General features: G+C 44.3%; 1 long non-coding RNA gene across 1 annotated transcript; it reads right to left on the bottom strand.

Moving 5' to 3' along the window:
• Nucleotides 1–1,140: 1,140 nt before the first annotated feature.
• On the bottom strand, nucleotides 1,141–8,619 carry LOC116563226. Its single transcript, XR_004274289.1, has 2 exons — nucleotides 4,881–8,619; nucleotides 1,141–1,194 (listed from the first exon to the last, which is right to left on the bottom strand). It is a non-coding gene; the product is annotated as an uncharacterized LOC116563226 (long non-coding RNA).
• Between the last annotated feature and the right edge of the window lie 14,099 nt (nucleotides 8,620–22,718).

Below are 22,718 nucleotides of genomic sequence, written 5' to 3' on the forward strand. Positions count from 1 at the left end.
AAGTGAAGTCGTTATTTCCCAGGGGCAGCTGTTTGCAGGCATGTGGGCCTTGGTGGAAGGCAGATGTTTAGAATATCACCCTGAGAATCACCCTTTTTGGTGGTGCAGAATGTTGAATCATGAATTATCTCTCTTATCACCTCTGAGTAGCCTCCTGAGAATTACTCACCTTGGAGAGGTGGCTGCTGAGATCAGTGGAACAGCTTCACTGAGACCTCTGTACTTAGTGGTTTTCTGAAAGCAGAAATTTCCATCTTCCAGTGGCCATTGAATTCTCAAATTCCCTGTATTAAGCCTCTTCCTACTTGAAATACCTAGAGTAGCTTATGTTCTAACCAAATCCTGACTAATATCGACTGCATATAATGAAATGCAAGACTGAGCGGACCCTGCTATTCCATGAGGAATAGGAATGCTGGCAAAGTCTCAATCATGTGGTCCAGTCTGAGCCAGGTGAACCAGCCAGGTGAGTGGATTACTTGTGTGTGGATGAATAACCGTCCCTTCCTGCTGACTTCATTCAACTATCCCCTCAATCCTTTCCTCACTCATTTACACTTCTTTCTCAAAAGTGTCTGCCTCTTTGCCATTGGAAGAGCTAAGAAAATCATGCACAGGCTTTTTTTTTTTTTTTAACTAATGCTAATAAATATTGATTCTCTGCAGGAGGATCTCATTTGGGCAAACTAACAGTTTGGTTCCCTGGCAGTGGCAGCCAATGTCCTGCAATAAGCCTAAAGGAAATCCTTGCCAAGTCACTAAGACATCTCCAGCATAGGAATCCTATTTTCTGGGATCTCTTGCAGATGAATCCAGCCCCAGCATCCACAGGGGCCATGGAAGAGTCACACAAAGCCCACTCCAGTCTGGCAAACTCACTCAAAGCCAAGGGCAGTTGGGCCATCTCATTCATATGGATTACCCATCCATTCAATCCACTTGTGTTAAATATATAAAGACATGATGGGAGCAAGCCATGGTCCCCATCCTTGAGGAACTCAGCTATCCTAAGGTAACAACAAATGCTAACATTGTAATCATAGAAGGATGCTTCTTTTAGCGTCAAATAGTATTTTAACCTAAGTGCTGTTATAAAAATATAACTATTAATAAAAGCCAAGTGATTCAAGGTTGAGTGTTGAATGGAGGTAATTTTATTTCCAGGAAGGAAACATCCAGCAGACAGGTGAGGTTCTGAAAGAGGTGGTTTGGGGAAAAGAAAATGGAATTGGTCTTTTAAAGCCAGTTGGTTCTAATAATTTTTTAAACTACAAGTCTCTCTGTCCCATTTAGGAAAGCAAAGCTTCTGAACACTGTTGACTGCTAGTGACACTAGGAATTGCCCCTCAGGTGTGTAAGTGCCACGATGGCTGGAGCGGTCGCTACTGTGTACAGATGCATCCACCTAGAGACCGTGGCTTCTAGCTGCTTTTGCTCCCTACCTTGAGTCATCTAATTTGGGATGGCTCCCAGTTGTCATTTTATCAAATGTCAGGTCGCATGATTGACAGCAAATTAGATAGCTTATTAACAGAGTAACAATATAATTTATCACCCCAATCAGGACATTATTTAAAGAATATGCTGCTGGTAACTACAATAAAACAATGCAACAGCTGGAACCCAAGACAGCCCCAAGGAGGACAACCATCTATCTAAAGGAGAAGCAAAGAGGACATACATGTGTTGAGCTTCCTTATAGCATTCTACCAGCCATTTACATGTTCTTTCTCTCATTTAATTCTGATAACAACTATAAGATGTAGATGTTACTTATTCTAATGTTACAAATAAGGACCTATGGCTCAGCTAATTAAGGCATGAAGGAAGGCTTTCCAAAGGAGGTGACCCAATGGGAAAAGAAAGAATGGGTAGGAAGTGGCTAGGAAAAGGATCAGGACTAAAGCAAAGAAAAATAACAAATGCAAAGGAATGGTGATGTCAAAGAACCTTTAAGGAAACAGGAAAAACAAATGATTGTGTTCAGCTAAAGGGAAGTGGTAAGAACCCATGGCGCATGGCTCAGGGGGCCTAACCTTTCCCTTCCACACAGTGCTTCACAGGGGTTGCCATCCACAACTCAGAAATTCCAGCCACTGTCAGGAAGGGTAATATTCCTGCTACTGACCCCAACCAAAGGAAATGGGTCAGGAGCAGAAATATTACCCTTGGTGGACCAGCAATAATCTTCCTAGACTTCTTCCAAATCTATTTTTCTAAACCTTCATTCAGCTGAGGTTGCTAAATTGACAGCACATGAGTGGAGGCTACAAGGGCCATTTGCCACTATGTGGAGAAAGCCTGTTTGTGACCAAAGCGTAAGTGAAGGGGACACAGAGACACCTAGAAAGAAACAGAGACAGAAGGGGCACGGTAAGGACACGACTTAAAGCCTTAGATCCAAGCATGCCTGCAATTCAGAATTTATACATCTTGGGATTTTCAATTACATAAGCCAATAATTTTGTTTTCTTGTCTAAATTCAATGGGTCCTTTGTCCTGATATAGTGAATTTTAGATACATTTGGGTCACCCCAATGGATGTATCCAAAATATGCCTGTAGCTCAAGAGACTGTCAGGAGGCATCAAATTAGGAGATACCATCATGGGAATTAAAATCTCAGGAGTGAATGTCATGGCCAATGGCTGGTACATGGATGAAAAAGCGGCAGGCCTGCCCCTTGTGGGGTACACAATACATAACCAAGCCTGTAGGGAGAACAGCAAGGGGAATCCAGGCAATATGACTGAGAAAGAGCCACCACAGATGCAGAGGGAAAATAAGGAGAGAATTTATGCCATAGCTGAAGGAGGACTGCATTAAAGAAGAGATTGCTCATCAGAGCCAAACACCACAGAAGAGCGAAAGAAATTATCATGTTACAGGAAAATTGGGAAAACACCCCTTTCCCTCATCACTCATGTCAGGGCTGTAAGGTACAGTAGGAAATTGCTATAAGATGAGTCAAAGTGTAACTGGAAGTCAAAGGCCAAATTCTCTGGCCATTTCTGCTTCCATCTTACTTGACATCTAACCCTCTCTCACCATGTTGATGAGTCTTCTCTCGGTTTCAGTGCTGTCACTGTCTCCCTTTCTCCTGACTTTTTGTTCCTACCTTCTCAGTGTTCTTTAGTGATACCTCATTTCAAAACAACCTCTTAAATCTTCATGTTTCTCAGGGATCAGAGGCTCTCTTCTTACCACACACTTCCCTTGGGCCATGTCATTCATTTATGGGCTCTGCAACAGCCCATGACTGTTAAGTTCCTAATACGATTTCAGGGTCCCTAAATCCACACCTATAGGATGGGGGCTGCTAAAGCTGTTCAATACAGGAAGGGAATCCTTTCCTCTGAACAGACTTCAAATATGTCCACAGAAGATTATGAACAAAGAAGACCTATCCTGAAAGGAGAGCCAGGGACCACCACAGCCACCTACAGATGTGCATGCTGAGCACTGCACGAGAACACCTAGAGGAATGGCAAGCTCAGGCTGAAATCCAGCCTGTAATCCGCTCTCCAAACCCTCTGCTGCAGCGCTGCATGCACCCAGGGAAGGGTTGTTGTTTCCTTATAAGCACAAAGACTCTGCTTGCCAAAGCCATGCACCAGAGCAGGGCAATGACCACCCAGAGGGTGACCCTTTTCTAACGTATATAAAAATGAGGAATGGACCAACAGTGGCCCTGGGAACCCAAAAAACAATGGATAAGGGAGATATTTAGGGAAAGCAGAACTGGGGGCTGACAGAGAAACTTAGTCCTCTATAATGTCAAGCAGTCTTCGGAAACCCTATCAAGAGGACTGAACTTTGCTTCAGATTAGAGACTGGGTCATGTCTCCTCTTTTTCAACAGTGTTGACAGTGGTCATTCCGTTCCTGCTCCACCACTGCATACTGAGTACACCGAGAGGTACAAAGACAGCTTGGCCTTGAAGGATTCAGGTCATCACACAGAAAGGACATCCAAACATCATGGCAGGTTGTGATATTGTGATATAATAAGAAATATATGTATCTGCCCCTGCTTCCTGACATACAGCTCCTAAGACCTTTGTAGACAGGGGTGCTAGGAGAATCTTTTGTTCTAATATTTGGTCTTTGACCACAGTTCCTGACATAGATTTCCTAAATCCCTTGGAATCTCCTGGGTTCTAATTACCTCATTAGAACAATCTCAGCATCTTTTGTTCTAATGAGGTGATTCTTTGTGGGGTCCTGGATGGCCTCAGGATGGGTCTGGTTGCCAGGGAAGCAACCTCGTGATTAGAGGATTGAAACTTTTATCCCCAACTCCAAGCCTCCAGGGAGAGCAGAAGGGCTGAGGACTGGGCTGATAACCAATGGCCAAGAATATTACCCATGAGTGCACCACCATCCTACCAACAGGTAAGTCACCCTCGAGATCACTGCAGCCCATCCTGTCACTCTCACAAGACTGAACAGCAAGAAACAGCCTGCTAGCTGTTTCCCTATCAAGGAATACTGGAACTCAGATGCCTTCCATAGTTGGGACCAAAAGCCTACTGGCGTTCTCAGGTGCTTTGTCCACTGCCACTGGCCCCAACAGAAACCATCTGTGGTCATATACACATCCAGCTCAAATGGGCACCCCTGGTCAATTACCTGTAGGACTTGTGCCTGCTGAACAGACCGCTTGGCTGCCAGGAAGGCAGTCTCAGCCATGTCATCCCAATCCCAGGTAGCTCCTTTTTTGTTAACCAATACAGCAGATTTATCCTTTGAGCTAAATGGGACACAAATATCCACCAATATCCCAGGGGGGTCACCAAAGTTTGCAGCTGTCTCAGTGCAGTGGACTGGGGATATGCCTGAATTTTGTCAATAATGGCTTCTGATATGGCCTTTATCTTACCTGACCAGATAACTCCCAATAATCTGGCAGATAATCCAGGCCCTTGGACCTTGGATTCGCTGACAGCCCAACCACATGCCGCCAAACGTGGCTACAAGAGGCACGAGCATCATTAACATAACAGAATAGGCAGGCCCCTTCTGGACACTGCCAGGAGGCTAAATCTATGGAAACAAGACAAGACATATGGTGGGCGTAGGCACACAGCCCTGCGGCAACACTGTCAAAGTCCATTGTTGCCTTTCCCACGTGAAGGTGAACTGTTCCTGGCTCTCTGGAGTGATGCTGATGGAGAAAAGTGCATCGGTCAAGCCCACTACATAATGATATTGTGCCAGTTCCGCAGTCAAATGGTCCATTAAATGCATGATTGACAGTACAGCTGCATGCAAAGGGGATGTTATTCAGTTCCCAATAGTCCACCATCGTCCGCCAGATTCCATCAGGCTTTCAAACTGGCCACACTGGAGAACTGTAGGAGCTGTGAGGGCCACACACTATCTGCACCTCCTCCAGCTTTTTGGTTGTCCCAGTTATCTCCATATGCCCACCCACCAAATGGTACTGATGCGTGGAAGTAACCTGTTGGGGCTGTGGCACGACCTGAGGCTGGTGACGCGCATGTCTGCACAGCGCCAGCTTTACCACATGCACTGGGAGTCTGAACTCACCGGCCATGGTTTGTAACACCAGGCCATGTACAATGTACACCCCCAGAATGTATTCTGGTATGGGAGAGACATATACAGTACATAAACGGGGAGCCAAGCTGCCAATGCTGAGGCACAGAGATACAGGTCTCACTTTCACTGGCCGGCCTCCATAAGCGTCAATGTTTGCAGCTTTGCCCAGGGAAACTTATCTGGGTTCCCATCAACAAGGCTACAAGCTGCGCCGGTATCTACCAGCACCAGCACCCACTGTACACTGGTGAGGGACCAGTGGATTGCTAATTCCACATGTGGCCTCCAGTCATCCTGTGTCTTCCCAAGCTGAGCACCTCAGCCAGTTCCCTAATCAAACATAAAAGGCTCAGCATTTCCTCCTGGCTGCAGTGAGTAGTTTCCAAGTTGGAACCAATGCCCAGGCAGGACAGGACTGCACAGCAATGTCCTTCTACCGCTTGGACATTTTCTGAAATTGCTGCCCCAAAGATCACCTTCTCCACAAAGTTAAGACTATTTCACTGGGCTGCTTATTGATTTTTCTCTCAGTCAACCCTGGCCAAAACCAAATCTCTTCACACCTGTGAACATGTTACTCACTGGGGCCCCCTTTTTTCCCATGGGGGAGCCCCCTGCAGGTAGGGCAGCTTCCCCTTCTTTATGGCACGGACCCCTTGGTCCCACCGATGGCCTTCTGATTCCCTGAGAGCCACCACAGCAGTAGTCATTTCATGTATGTGGCACCCTACATAAGGGGTGAAGACAGTAGCCAGGAAGTGAAAGGCGCTCAGGCACAGATCTCAACACAAAGCCCCTCAACTGGAGGTGAAGCATTCATCACTGCCCCCAGGAATTCATGTCAGACATAGCCTAACGCATAGCCATCTCCCAGATGACTTGCACCAAATTGGCATACAACTGCCACTTACAGTTTCGGGTATTCCACTGGCGTCATTTCACACAGTCAGTATGGCTGCCCACAGCCACTCAATCAGGGCGTGGTCACCTTGCCCTGCCATTAACTGCCTCCTCACTTGCAACCACTGACAGGGCAAGGGATGAGTCTTGATGGTGGCCAGCTCTTCCATCTCAGAGGCAGAACAAGAAATACTATCTGCTCCCTCATTTCACAAATGAAGCAACCAGGCAGGCAGGGTTCCCCTGGACGCTGCTGGCCCTGCTTGCCTAATTCCTGCAACTCAGTTGTGGCAGAGGCACTACGTGAAGTGTGTTGTGTTACGGTGGGCCGTCCCTGAGCGCGCCCTTGGGGTCCCAACAGCTGTTCGTGATCTACCTTCTGATGGATCACTGCGCAACCCCGCATTGGGGTTCTTCCTCCTTGGTATCAGATCGAGTGGGGGGGTCTCTGCTGAGTCGACGACGACCCAGGCCTGCATTCATGGCAGCCTCTAATTCTTTTTCCAAGCTCTGAAGCCGGGCCTCCAGGTGCCCCACCTGAACCTGGAGATCCCCATTCACGGCAGCCTCTAACTCTTTTCCTGATCTGTGTCGCCAGGCCTCCAGGCACCCTGCCTGCGCCTGGAGGTCCCTCACCTGTGCTGCATCCCTCAGGGACTGGGGGCATACTTTTCGTAGCACAGTCAAAAACACCCAACCAATTCTGCCGGCAAAGGCTCCCTCCTTCTCAGTGCTGGGTGCTTCCAGTGGCCTCAGCACCGTCTCCATGCTCGCGGGAGACCCGTCTACCCACACCCAGGTTTCCATCGAAGCCCATCCGAGCAGCACAGCTGCCACTAAAACCCATTTTGCGACCACATGGCCGGCCCGGCGTCGGCAAGGCCAAAGCCTCACTCACCTCAGAATCCTGTTCTTGACACCAGTTACCAGGTTCTATCCCAAACTGAGGTCCAAGGGAAGTCGGTGGGCGGGTGGCGGGCAGCTGGAAAAACACCGTCGGAATTGTAGGCAGCTCTGACATGGCTTTGTTCTCTTTCTGGGCGCGACCCCTAGGCCCAGCGTTAGCAGGGTAATTATACCTTTTGCAGACAATAGTGGCTCCGACTGAAGCACGAGCTCACGTGACTGCTCACCTAATGCGCCTCACATGCTGTGGTGACGTAATGTGCGGAGTTGTGCACCTGCCCGAGCTCCAAGCCCGCTGAATCCCGCGGTGCCACTTCGCCTGTTCCTCACTCAAGTGCAGCCATTTCCCTTACAATGTGTATACAGAAGTCAGTGGGTAGGACTTAAAGGGAAGGTAGACAGCTGCAAGCATAGCACTTTTCTTTTTTTAAAAAAAAAAAAACCTCCCACCTTTTTTCCTGCTTTCTGCCTGAAATGTAAAGATGATGACGGGTGCTCTAACAGCAATATTTGATCATAAGACAAATCCAAAATGGGGGATACATACTAAAATGGTGGGGCAGAAAGATAGATAGGTCCCCGAAAACACCACGATACCCACGCACCGGCCCATTAAGGTGATGCACAATATGTTTCCGTCTCGTTTCAGCCATTGTTGCTTCTGGTCTTTGACAAGAAAGTTTCTTCTAGTAACTAAACGTAATTCCTAAGAAACACACTGCGAATATGTATCAGATCCCCACATTGCTTTATCAGTGGTTCAGATCTCTCCTAATAGTTTTAGAGCTGTCCTCTAGCTGGATGTCAGCTGCCTCAATGGCAACATTCTCGAAATCAAACTCATTATCACGTTGCCCACCCCAACCCTCCATCTCCCACTGAGTCTGTTCCTCAGCTTAACAGGTGGTGGATAAGGAACAAAGAGCTGACAAGCAACGAGCTCTGAGTCTCAAGAAGAGGGACATGGATCACAACTGGCCACTTGGCGTTAAGGGAAGAAGGACTCCCAGCCACAGGTCAGGGCCTTTCCTGGACCAAAACTCTGCCAGAGATTCATCTCAGGTGCAACTTCTTCTAAACTGAGGGTCTAACGATATGCAAATACCCATCATGAGCAGGGGAGGCAGTAACAAAAGCCCAAGCTGGCTCTCAGGAAGTCCCAGGTGTTTTTTATGAGTGTTAGAAGTTTGATCCAAAGCTGAGTGTGATAGCTTACACCTGTATTCCCAGCACTTTGAGAGGCTGAGGCAGGAGGATCACCTGAGCCCAGGAGTTTGAGATCAGCCTGGGCAACAAAGAAAGACCCTGTCTCTACAAAAGTTAAAAAATTAACCAGGCATGGTGGCACGTGCCTGTAGTCCCAGTTACTGTAGAGGCTGAAGCAGGAGGATCACTTGAGCCTGGGAGGTCAAGCCTGCAGTGTGCCATGATCATGTCACTGCATTCCAGCCTGGGCAACAGAGTGAGACCCTGGCTCAAAAAGGAGGAGTAGGGGATAAACCAGTCACTACTACCAAAAATATTTTATCAAGGAATGACCCCGGATGAAATATTGGAGATATCTATCTCTCAGGCAAGGTGGCAGCCAGGAAATAGCCATGTTTTCAGATGTGTTGGGTCTGAGTAACAGTACGTGTCTATGTGAGTATGTCATGGGTCTGTATGTGTGTGTGGTGAGTTTGTGCGATGTGTGCAGAGTGTAAACGTGTACATACATCTGTGCATATGCAAGTACCTGCTATGTGTGGACTGTGAGGGTGTGGAGGGAGGCAGTGAGTGGAGTAGCAAAGGACTGGAGGGCTGCCTCTCCGTAATTGAGTAGCTAATACTGTGAGCATTTCTCCTTTACCAGGCACCCTCCTGTCCATGTGCTCATTTGGGCCTCACAAAAATTTATAAGGTAGGGATTCACATTGCTTCTGTTTCTCAGTTGAAGGGACTGAAGCACAGACAGGTAGATTCTGGCTAGAAAGAACATCCTGCACAAAGGAACTACAATGCTGGGCTTTCTACACCAGGCCTGTGCAAATGGACGTAAAGGGAGGGGAGACAGCACCACCTACCTCAAGAAGTTATGCCCATTTGTCCATCTCATGCTCCTGCCTCCTATTCATGCACTTACCAATTTATTCATTCATTCATTTTCATTTATTCCATCTCAGACATGAAGTTGGTCTCTCTTGCATGTCAGACCAGCTGATCTTGACTGTGTGTGGGAAAAACAAGGTGAGAGGCCTGGGTACTCACGAGTGGCACTCGTAGGGTGAAAATGACCCAAGTGGGAAGTGACTGAAGGAAGGGAAATTAGAGAGAGTGGGCAGAATTTAAATTGTGAATGCATCCCAAGCTTTCTTTTCTTTACATTCAGGCTCTCCGTGACTGAATTTCAGAACCTTAGAGTTTATGTTCAAAATGCCTTCTAAAATTAGCACGCACAGCCCTGCAGTTTCTGCAACATGCTCTCCTTATTAACAATACCTGCCCTTCTCCAGCACCACCCACATTTCCAGAGCCCTGCTCCAGCTAGGAAGGAGCAGGTAGTTACAAGGCCTGGTTCCCACTTCAGCTCTGTCAGAAGAGAGCTTTGGATGAGACTCACCCACCGGGACTCCATTTACGCCAAGTCAAGTCAGCCAGTGGGTGCGGCTGATCCTGCAGGGATCTGGAGAACACTGTATCAGCCTCTGCATGTGGGGACATCGCAGGCATGGGTGCCAGGCCTGTGCGCTTCTGACCTGATCACTGTTGCTTCTTGTTTTCGACTTCCCAAGTGCTTACACAGCTCTTCATTAGACCAGCACATCTTCCCCTCAAGACAGGCATCTATTCCCACTCTATTCAAAAAGCGAAGTTTCACGGTGGTTTGCAGGCTTGCTAGAGGCCTCAGAGCAAGTCAGTGGATAAGCGAGAAATCAGGCTCAGAACCCCCTAGCCAGGCATCCAAACATTCTCTCCTTCCCTCTTACCACATGTATTATATACCTTCTGTGTACCAGGCGCATAGCAATAAACTACACCTGGTGTCTGCTGGCACAAAGGTGCAGTCTGTGGGGGGGAGGTGCAGCCAACAGGTGGTCACCCTGTGACAGTGACAGTGCTGTGTGGTGGTGTGGTGGATAGCCAGTGAGGTATGGAGAGGCAGCAGAGGGCCCCCAACTTCAGCCTGTGCCGGGGAACTAGGAACCACTCTGGGCTTTGCCAGGCATGTCACTGCCACGGCTCCCAATACCAGCTTCCCCACTGCTCCCAGTGCTCCTAGGCATCCAGGGTGAGCCCCGGCCTCCATTTCCTTCAGGAGCCTTTGTATGCAGAGGTTCAGAGCCAGAAGGCCACCCCACACCACTAGGCCCTGGGGGGATTTTGGAATTAGGTGTTACATTGAGAAGGTGCACACTTGCTTCCATTTTAATATTTGCTATTGGAAGGAGCTGCTTGAATTTCTGGGGGAATTTTGTCCCCTTCCCTCCAGGTCATTCTGAGTTTCCTTTATAATTTCATTTTTAACTATATGTTACTTTTCTCAGCTCAAATCCGTTCCCAATATCAAAGCTGTTGAAAACATTTTTCGATTCTGTTATGATAAATGCCTGGGGTAAAAATGTTGTTATCTAAACAGCTGGCCCTAGAGTTCTCCCTAGGGAGGGAACCACCTTTGTTTTGGGAAAATACCTTGACAAACACCTTGGGGTAGAAAGTGAGACCTAGAGGAACCTCAGCCTCAAAGCCACTGGCTGAAATGGACCTAGAATATAAGAAAGGAATTTGTTTTGCTCTGGAGAGGGAGCAGAAACAGAGCGATGGAGACTGAAAGGAGAGGAAGAAGGAGAATTAAGATTAAGAGAAGTCTAGATGTTAAGATGAAATCCAAGTCACTGGCAGGCCCCCAGAGTAGGGTAGAGTCTAGACCCTGACCCCGGAGATAATTTAGTGCCAGCAAATTGTGAGACGCGGATGCCGAATGTCCCCTGTGAAAGCCCATTGCTATGAAGTACAAAGCCTCCAAAGTTTTAGCAAACTCTGTAACACTCATGAACCCTGTACAAGCGGAACTTTTTTAAGGCCTTGAAAAAGGGGCTGAGCTTCTTGTCTGGATCAATGTCACAAGGCAGAAGTGTTTCTGAGCAGATGAACTGCTCTCAGGCCCTGGGAACTTGCAGAAATCTTGGGATAACTTTGGACTTCTGCAGAAAAGAACTGTAGTTTGAGGAGGCCGGGACTGACGTGTGAATTAAATAAATGCAAAGCAATTAATCAAACCAAGTGACTAGGGGTGCTGGGACAAAACCTAAACTTGATAGAACCCTGCCTAGGAGCAATACCACTACTCCACGCTCTGCAAAGTGCCTTCTCAAGCGTTGTCTCATTTGATCCCACACTGCCTGTGGAAGGCAGCCTGGATGGAGAGGCTGCTGCCTATTTTACAGGTCAAAAAGATGCCCTCTTTCCATGCCCTTTCAGGCCTGAACTCTCTGAGGAAGATGGAATTCTCCTTGAAGGCTCACCAGGAGTAGGAACCAGAAAGCTTGTTTTGCTAAACCTGGAAGATCAGCACCATGAGAGGGGAAGGTGGATGGAGGGGTGATTTGTCTGAAGTGCTAAAAAAAAGGCTTTGCTCTGCTGGTAGTTTGAAAAACGAAAAAAATGCATCCACTGCTTCTGTGGTTTCTGAACATGCATTTTGGTATCACCTGGATCAAGTGTCTCCAGTGAACAGTGGGTTCTGACATCCTGACCTCAGCTCCAATCTCCTCTTCCCCAAGGGCTGGTGAAAGCCTCTAATGTTCCTGTGTCCAATACAAAAGTCCTCAAATCTGCTTTATTTCCACTTCTCCTCAGCAGGCCCTATATATATTTTTTAAGACAGGGTCTCATTCTCTCGCCCAGACTGGTGTGCAGTGGCACGATCTTGGTTCACTACAACCTCTGCCTCCCAGGCTCAAGCGATTCTCCTGCCTCAGCCTCCTGAGTAGGTGGGATTATAGGTGCGTACCACTACTGCCTGGCTAATTTTTGTATTTTTAGTAGAAACAGGGGTTTCACCTTGTTGGCCAAACTGGTCTCGAACTCCTGACCTCAATTGATCCACCCACCCCAGCCTCCGAAAGCGCTGGGATTACAGGCTTGAGCCACGCGCCTGGCCAGCGGGGCCTCTACTCTGCTAGTGGTCTTTCCTGTGCTCCAGGCTGGACTCCTATTCTTCAGCACTAGGGCCTTAGGTGGCATTCACAGAAGGAATTCTATCCCGCCTCAGTGTTTACCTGGCAATTATATACCCTTTCTCAGGGTTTACCTGACAAACCAAACACTGTCTTCTTGTCCTCACACCTGCTGGGGCAGTGCACTTCCTTTGGGGCCCGAGGCCCAAAACCCTTTGAGCAGATAAAACTTTACCTCTGTTTCATGCTCTGTTGGGTTCTTCTGTTGGATGTATTTTCATCCTGTGAGTTTTCTTTGGTGGAAAAGAAGGTATTTTAAGCTTTTCTGGAGCAGAGGAGTAATTTCCTGGTTGCGATCCAGGCTCTAAATGGCTTCCTATACCCTGCCTTCCCCCGAGTCCCTCCCTGCCTCCACACACCAGACCAGGCAGAATCCTTCCTAGCTTGGCTCTTCCTGGGTAACACATTCCCCCTGTGCATGTGCGGATGTGCGGTGGGGAAGGATGAAGCCTGCTGTGTCCTGTGTCACAGGCCACATACACACCTCAAAGTTATGACCTTTTCCAGAACCCTGCACAGATGTGACGCATATCATAGCTAAGTACCTGAGTACAGGAGGGGTCTCATCATACCCCCTTGTGTCCTTGAGTGTGAAACAGACAAACGAAACCCATCTATTTCCATGAGCTCATGCACAATTAGAGTAAGAATTCCAGCTTCCAAATGAGAACTAAAAGGCGTTAACAGCCTTTTACTTCAAAACAGACCATGCCAAGAGCTGCTACCCACTGACAGTTTAGGGACAAGGTCTGGGAGTCCACAGAGCCTACATGTCCAGGAGAAGGAAGCCTCTGCTGGGCTGATGAGCCTGAGACAGCTGCAGAAGTAAGATGGCACATGTGGCCAGGATGGGCCCCAAAGGGGGCCAACTCACCTGCCTGAGCTCATCTGGGCATCCTCTTTGCAGAAGGCTACTCTGAATCTCCCTCCAACACCCTGTGACACCCATTTCTTGCCAGTCATCTCTTCTTGCTCAGAGGAAACACTAGACAGTGGTTGGGTCATAATGACAAAGACAGATAGCTATGTGACATTTCTGAGGGGCCAGGCTGGGTGCAGGGAGGCAGGGCAGTGGGAGGCTGCCTAGAGAAAATATTTTTTCGGATCTGGGACTCTGGGTATACACCACTGAAGGGCTGACTCAGTGACTGAGAGAGCTGATAATTCAATTGTGCCCATCCGATCTGGGACTCAGACCTGCTCAGCACTTCCTGCCAACCCGACTAATGGCCAGATGGGCTGCCTAGGAGAGAGGGTATTGCCCAATCTGCAGGAAACAGTAATTACAAATCAATGTGAGTGCGGCCTGACTTGGGGCGAGCCTGCAGAAGCCTGGTTTGTGGCCAGTCGAGACATCCTGCCCGGCCTAGGGTGCTAACATGGGGCAGGGCTGAATGCAAACCTGGCCAGGCAGGCGCCAGCAAGCCAGATCCTGCACTGAGTCGGGCTGCTCGCTGACTAGCGTTCATGGAACAAGGGTGTCATCTGGTGGCCAGATCTGGCATGACTAGCGCCCAGGGGTCCCAGGGAACTGCCTGTGCAGCAGAGATCATGCCCACCACTGCATGACAGTAATGACGTCAACACTACATCAACACCACGTATCTTTCCAGCCATCCTGCCCTCTGCCCTCAGCCTTTGTTCAGACTGATCCCTCTGGCATCATAACCCTATTAGTTACAATAATGAGTAGCATCTCCAACCGAAAGAACAAGACTCTCCACCATGTGTTGGGCACTTACTTTGTGCCATACACTGAGTTAGGCACACGGGGTTAGAAATTACCAAGCTAAGATCCCTTCCTTCATAAGACCCATATGCTCAGATATTTGCAATTAACCAAAATATAAGACACAGTGGCAAAATAGATTTAACAAGCTGTGTGGGCTCAGATGAGGTGATAGGTCATTGAATATTATGAGCTGGTTTTCAGGTGTCATCAAGGATGCAAAGGATGGGTAAGATTTCAGCAGGTGACAAAAGGTAAAACATTCCAAGCAAAGGAATGGGACAGTGAAAACAATGGGTCCAGGAAACAGCAAATGTAGCTGTTGAATATTGTGTATGTGTGTTATGTGTGTGTGTGTGGCGGGGGGGGGTGGGGTGGGGTGGGGTGGTGTCACCAGGACCCAGAAACAGTTGGAACATGAAGTTATGATCATTTGTGACATAAGCCGGTTTCTGGGTTTGAACTTTTCTCCTGAGGGCTAAGATAAGCTACTGAAAGATTTGAAGCAAGAATACTGGTTGTTTCTTAAAGATCTATTTAAGAGGCAAGCGTGCAGAGATTGGTTAGGAAAAACGGCTGCAGCATTTGTTACAAGATAATTCACTCAACATCCAACAGATAATGACAAGCCTGTTATCAGCCAGGCACTGTTTATACAAAAATCTCTTCTCTCGTGAAATCTACATGCTGGAGTTTGATGAGGGAGTGGGAAGGAGGGATAGAGAGGATACAGATGCAAGATACTGTAGAAGTTGAACCTCCAGGACTCTGATGTCCAAAGTGGAAGAAAGAAGAAGGAGTAAAAGATGTTGCCTAAATGAGAGAGAGAAAGAGAGAGCAGCGAAGCCAACCAATGCTGGAACAGAAAGGAAAGGGCAGGTCTGTGGGAAAAAGAAATGAGTCTGCTTCGGTAATCAGTAAATTCAACAAGCAACTCCAAAGCAAAAACTCTGGGTCCAGAAAATCAACATTACATTACAGCGACCCATCTTTCCCATCCCATGAAAATTCAGACTAGGTTACTGCCATTAGACGTTAAAACTGTGTTGAATTAGTTGTCAAATACAAATATCTATAAACAGAAAAGGAGACTTCTCTTGGAGAGAAACTGAAGCATTCAAGATCCAAAGAGGAATGATGACCTACCTATGAAAAAGCCAGTCATAATCCCCAAGACACAATCTTGAATGTCATAATCCCAAATGTTGAAATCTCAAAAGATAGAAATCCTGAAAATATAACTCTGACAAAAGAGTTTGTTAATTCTTAAAAAGATATTTGTATTTTTTAAAGAGGTTTATTTGAGAAACATAGAAAAAAATGATGGAACACTTAACAGGCCACCTTTTCACAGTAAACTAGGCAATAGCAAAGTCCATAGCAGTACAAGCATAAACATTCAGGTATGCTAATGAAAGTACAATGGTTATGACAGACAAACTATATTCATAAAGAAATAGGCCAAAAAAGGGAAATGTATAAACACATATCACCAAGCTTTATAGCTGCAGTTGTCTGAAATCCCATCATAGACAGCCTAGGCTTTTGACAAGTTTAATCCAAAACTGTGATGGGTCACCACTGCATATGCAGTCACCCAAAAAGCTGAGATCTCGGGAAATTCTATCTTTCACAAATGCTCACTTACAAAAAGGACATCTCTCATTGAGGAAGTTTCAGTGTTTTTACATACATGCACAATGCTTACACACAAAGTCAATGTTGTGATAATGAACTTGCATGGAGTCAAATCTGAAAAAAAAAAGCACAAATTAGAACTCTCTAAAAGAACATACACAATTTAAACCTCCAGTATTAGAAGTGATGTGAAAATAAAACACATAGCATAGTGAACTGGCAATGTTTGTGAAGAGGCAGAAGTTGTAAATGAGTAAATAATGTGGCAGGGGAGATGTGTATTCTTCATCTGCATTTTCACTTCTATGATCTTCAAAACATTACCCACACTTGTAATTTGTTTGGTGGTTGTGGTCTACAAATTTTGTAGGTATATGCTGTCCATTTGAAAGTCTAGTTACCGCTCAGCCATTGCAATTCAGCAATTTTCTGCTTCTGAAGCACCAATAATAATTAGCTTTGAAACTTTCTACCTTTCACCATTAAGTAAACTCATATACTTTTTGTGAGTGAGCAATCTCATGGATCTCTTCCATTGTGCCAGAAGGAATTTAGTAAGAAGGAATAATATCTGACTTTACTAATACTACATCTGTATTAGTTAGGGTTCTCCAGAGACAGGACCAATAGGATATGTATACAGATAGGAGGGGATTTACTACAAGTTTTGGTTCATGCAATTATAGTGGCTGAAAAGTCCCACAAGAGGCTGTCTGTAAGCTGGAGTCACTTTGGGATGCTGGTAGCATGGCTCAGTTCAAGTGTGAAGGCCTCAGAACCAGGGAAGCTGACGTTGTAACTTACCCAGGGGTCTGCTGGTGTTAAGTCACGGAGTCCCAAGGCTGAAGAACAGGCAGTTCTGATGTCCAAGGCAGCAGAAGAAAAGTCTCTCTGAACTCCCAGAGAGAGACTAAATTGCCTTCTGTATTTGTTCTCTGTAGGCCCCCAGCCAACTGGATAACATCCACCAACACTCAGGACAGATCTTCCCATCTAGCCCACTCAGACTCACACTCATCTCCTCTGGAACACACCCCACAGACACACCCCAAATAATGCTCTACCAGAGCTCTAGGCATTTCTTCATCCAGTCAAGTTGGCACCTATAATTAAATTCACAAGTCTACCCCTTGTCGAATTGGCATCCACAAGCATGTCCTTAAGCCACTTAATTTCCAAATAAAGACAATGACAAGGTAACAGTTCCACCTAACAGAGTGACTGTGATTTTTAGTATTTGAGCAGCTCAATATTTTAGAGTTTAGAGAGTTTGACCTTCAGGGATTTTGATCTTTTGAGATTTCAACATTCAGGATTATGGCATTCAGGATGGTGTCTCTCAGGAATATGATCCAAATAGTATGAATAATGAGCTAAAGTCCCCTAGAAAAAACTGTGATTCATCACTATAGCAGGACCAGAATACCCTTCACCAGAAGCCGTTGATACCTCGTTCTTTGTCTAGCTAATTTCTGGTCCTTAAAAACTCATGTTATCCCAATGCAAAGCCTACACTCAGGATAGTGAGAAAATCTTAGGCCTACACTCCCCAGTAATCATAAGAATTACTCTTTTAAGATTGAAAAAGATTCCTTAGTACCCAGTAGTATCTGTAGACAGTGAGCATACAATAAATGTTTTCATAATTAGTAGAAGTTCTGCTTCTAGTAATGGTGGACTGTACAATTCAAACTAACTCTCCAAATAAAAACAACCATCAAAGATGACAAAAGATACAAGAAACGACTTTTTAAAGGCATTAGAGAGCTAACAAGAAAATGAATTAATGAGGCAGATTCCAGAGAAAAGTCAAGCCCAGAAAGGTGGGCCCAACAGTTGGGGTTGCTTTAGCTGAGAGGCTATGAGGCTGGACAAAGCTGTGGCCACCACAGAGCTCTGCAGTAGTGTACACTGGGGACAACCACTTTAGAAAATATGGCATCTAATAAACTTAAAGATATAATACACCTTATCCCCGGGGACTCCACTCCTAGGTATGTAACTCATAGAAAAGTTATGCAATGCACCCAGAGCCATTCATGAGAATGCTAACAATGACATTTTTATAATAGCCCTAAACAGGACAATTCATGTCCATGGCCTATTTAGAATACTGAACAAAATGAAAAGAAACATAGCTATACACAATAATAAATACAAAGCTGAATGAAAGAAATCAAATACAAAAGAACATACTGTGGCCAGGTGTGGTGGTTCACATCTGCAATCCCAGGAGACCAAGGCAGGTGGATCATTTGAGGTCAGGAGTTCAAGACTAGCCTGGCGAGCGTGGCAAAACCCCATCTCTACTAACAATACAAAAATTAGCCAGGTGTAGTGGTGCATGCCTGTAGTCCCAGCTAATCAAGAGGCCGAAGCATGAGAATTGCTTTAACTCAAGAGGCCAAGGTTACAGTGAGCCAAGATCACACCACTGCCATTCACCACTGCTGCTCTGAGCAGCAAGCAAGACTCTGTCTCGAAAAACAAACAAAACAACAAAACTGACAAACCATATCTAATTCCATTTACGTAAGGTACTAGTCAATGAAATAATCTCTAGTGTTTGGGAATGCCCGTTAAGTTAGACATGATTATTATAAAAATAACAGTGGTTATCTTTGGGAGCAGTAACGGTTGTAATTACAAGAGGGTACAAAATAGGCCTCTGGGGGTGTTGGCAACACTCTATTTCTTGATTTTGGTGAATAATTTTTTATATGTATATTTCACAATAAAAGGTTTTAGAAACAATTAGCATGTTACATCTCACTGATTCATTCTTTTCATTTCTGCAAAGTGTTTTATTATATGATATACAAAATTTGTTTATCCATTCACCTACTGAAATACATTTAGGTTCTTTCAACTTTTTGGCTATTACAAATAAAGCTGCTGTGAACATTCATATATGAGACTTTCATTTCTCTTGGGTAGCTATGGCTGTGATTGAAATGCCTGAATCATATGCTACTGTATGTTTAGCTTTTTCAGAGATGGACAAATTATTTTCAATTAGGTTGCTCTCATCTACATGCCCCTTAGTATATGACAGTTAAGCTTCTCCACATCATTGCTAGCAGTTAGCATAGACAGTTTTGTAGTTAGTCATTTTAGTGAGTGTACAGTGGTATCTCATTCTGGTTTTAATTGACATTTAATCTGCAACTGGTTTTAATTTTCAATGATATAGAGCAGCATTTAATGTGCTTATCTGCTATCCATGTATCCTCTCATGTAAAATGTGTTCAAATATTTTGCCCATTTTAAAAGTCAGATTGTTTTTCTTATTATTGGGTTTTGAGCACATTGACTTATACCACTGCCTTCTGGCCTTCATTGTTTCTGCTAGGAAGTCAGCTGTTAATCTTTGAGGTTCCTTTGAAAGTGATATATTATTTTTCTCTTCTTTCAAAATTAACTGTCTTGGATTTTTCCACATTTTTCCTATAATCTGTTTATCTACGGCTCTCTTTGTGTTTACCTAACTTGAAGCACACTGAGTTTCCTGCATGTGTGGGTTACTGTTTTTCAATAAATTGGCACAGTTTTCATCCATTATTTCTTTCAGTATTTTTTCTCCTGACCTTTCCCCTCTCCTTCTCTCCCCTCCCTTCCTGGTACTCACATTACATGTATATTGGTGTACTTATCTTTCTCTAAATTTCTGTTTACTTTTCTTCATTATTTTTTGCTGTTCAGGAACAAATAATCTCTATTGACCTATCCTTAAGCTCAGAAATTCTTTCTTCTGCCAATTCAAACCTATTGTCAAGCCCTTCTAATAAATTTTTACTTTTTAGTTATTGTACTTTAAACTCCAGAATTTCCATTAAAATATCTGTCTTTATTGATATTCTCTATTTGATGCAACATTGTCACTATACCTTCCTTTACCTTTTTTAGTCAGGCTTTTCTTTAATTCTGTGAACATATTTATAATGGTTACTTTAAAATAATTTCCTATTAAAGCCAACATCTGACCACTCTCATGGGCAGTTTCTGTTGCCTGGTTATTTTTATGGTTTTGTTTTTTCCAGTGCAAAGGAAACACTTTCCTGTTTCCTCACATGACTCAAAAAAATTTTTGGTGGAAACTGAGTATTTTAGATAATATACTGTAGCAACTCTAGATACTGAATACACCATTCTCAGTCTCGTTGCTGCTTATCTGGTTGTCTAGTGACTAAATTATTTTAGTGAAGTCTGTTTCTCCCCTACAGTGTCCAGCCTCTGATACTGCTCTTCAGGATGGTCAGCTTTGGATATGCCTGCAGTCACCTTGGGATGAGAGTGGTCCTGGTAGGGCTCCTTTCCATTTTCCCTGACTTTGGAGCTGGAGAGTAAGGAAAATGGCAAGCTTCTCTCTAAGTCATTCTCACATACTAGGCGCTGAAAATTCAGTGGGAATAGGAAGGAGCTGTAGTTTGGTCCTCTTAGCTTTCCTCTTCTGGCATGGAACTACCACCTCAATAAGGGCCCAATATTCTCTGCATTGGGGAAGGGTTGTGAGAACCCAATATTCTCTGTATGCTACGCCCAAGGTAGAACCTCCATTCCAAGTGTAAGAGTTGGGTAGAACAGGGGAGCTTCCACCTCTCAGTCACATTCACCTGGGATTTAACCTCAGCAACAGGCAACAAGGGGCGGGATGAGAGTTGCTAAAGTCCTGTCTCTCCTGGAAAAAAAAAGCCTCCGATTGGAAGCTAAAGAGGGAAACAACCTTGTGTTCTTGGCTGCACTTGTCTAGAGTGGAGTCACTACCTTGCCGAGCTGTGAGGGGTGAGGGTGGAGGCAGTCTTGTTCAAATACCACAGAATCTCACCTTTCTTACTCAATTTTCTAAAAGAGATGTTTCTTAATTTGCTGTTTGTCCTCAGGACCATTTCCAGAGACTTTAAATCGTTGGAGATTCTACTAATATTTTTCTCCTTCAAGCAGCAGAGATGGAAAAAGTAACCTTCACCAGTTTTACTGGGGAAGGTTATCAATAGAACTCTTCATGCTGTTATGCCAGAAGTCAATCTTCCTATTGAGTTTCATCGGTTCTTTATATATTGCAGATAAAGCTCTCTACTGGACAGTGATTTGCAATATTTTCTACCAGTATGTAAGTTGTCTTTTCATTCTCTTAATCTTGTCTTTTGAGGAAACCAAAGCTCTATGTTTCGAGGCACTCCAACTTATTAAAATTTTCTTTTATGGACTGTATTTTTGGTGTCATATCTAAAAAAAAAATCTTTACCTAAATGAAGATCATAAATATTTTCTCTTTTCTTTTCTTCCAGAAATTTTATAATTTTACATGTTACATTTAGGTCTCAAAACGATACATTTTAATTGAATTTATGTATACGGTATAAGTTAGTTTTCTAATAATTTGCAGTAGAAGCTAATATTCTTTTTCCCATTTTTATTTCCTTTTTTAAAAAAAATGCCTAGCCATTTCTTCCAGCATGTTTAAAAGATTATTCTTAATTATCGTTGCACCTTTGCCAAAAATCAGTTAACCAAATATGTCTGAGTTGATTTCTCAAGTCACTACGATGTTCCATTTATCTATCTGTCTATCTTTACACCAATACTAAAATGTCTTGCTTATGATAGTTTTAGAATAAGTCTTCAAATTAGTTAACATAAGTCCCTTAACTTTGTTCTTTTATGAAGTAATTTTGGCTATTTTATACCTTTTCCATTTCTATACATATTTTAGAATCATCTTGCAAAATTCATTCATCAATTCTAATAGTTTTGTATATTTCATTGAATTTTCTAAGTAAATGATCATGTTGTCTGCCTTTAAAGGCAGAATTATGCCAGGCATGGTGGCTCACACCTATAATCCCAGCACTTTGGGAGGCCAAGGTGGGAGGATCACTTGAGCCCAGGAATTCAAAACCAGCCTAGGCAACACAGTGGGAATCTGTCTCTCTCTCTCAATATATGTGTGTGTATACAGAGAGAGAGAGAGAGAGAGAGATTTATATATATAGAGAGAATATATCTATGTGTGTGTGTGTGTTATATATATATATATATATATATATATATATATTACACACACACATATTGAGAGAGACAGATTACACACACACACACACACACACACACACACACACACACACAGAGCTGGGTGTAGTGGCACAAACCTGTAGTCCCACCTACTCGGTACTTGGGAGGCTGAGGCAGGAAGATCGTTTGAGCCTGGAAGGTCGATGCTGCAGTGAGCTGTGATTGCACCACTGCACTCCAGCCTGCATGAGAGGGAGACTCAAAAAATTAATAACAAAAATGTAAAAATTAAATGAAGGCAGAATTACTTCTTGCTTTCCAATTTGAATGCGTTGATTCCTTCTTTAAGTCTTACTGCAATGACTAGAACCTCTAGTATAATGTTAAATAGTGGAAAATGCAGGCATTCTTGCCTTGTTGATAATCTTAGAGGAAAAGCATTTGGTCTTTCACAGTTAAGTACGACATTAGCTACGGAGTTTTTGTTGATGCCCTTTATTAGAAAATCTTTTATATTCCTCATTTGAGGAAATTCCCTTCTATTCCTAGTTTGCTGAAAGTTATGAGAAATGAATTTAAGTTGCACCATATGCATTTCCTGATTTTAATGAGATGATAATCATACCGTGTTTTGTTTTTTTGTAAAGATAATGGATTGCTATGATTGATTTTTCAATTGATTGATTTCTAACCTTGACTTCCTAAGATAACCTCACTTGGTTATGTTATATTACCCTTTTTATTTATTGTTCGG

This window comes from Sapajus apella, unplaced genomic scaffold (assembly GCF_009761245.1).
Source record: "Sapajus apella isolate SASKATOON/1434 unplaced genomic scaffold, GSC_monkey_1.0 scaffold34, whole genome shotgun sequence".
Lineage (NCBI taxonomy): Eukaryota > Metazoa > Chordata > Mammalia > Primates > Cebidae > Sapajus > Sapajus apella.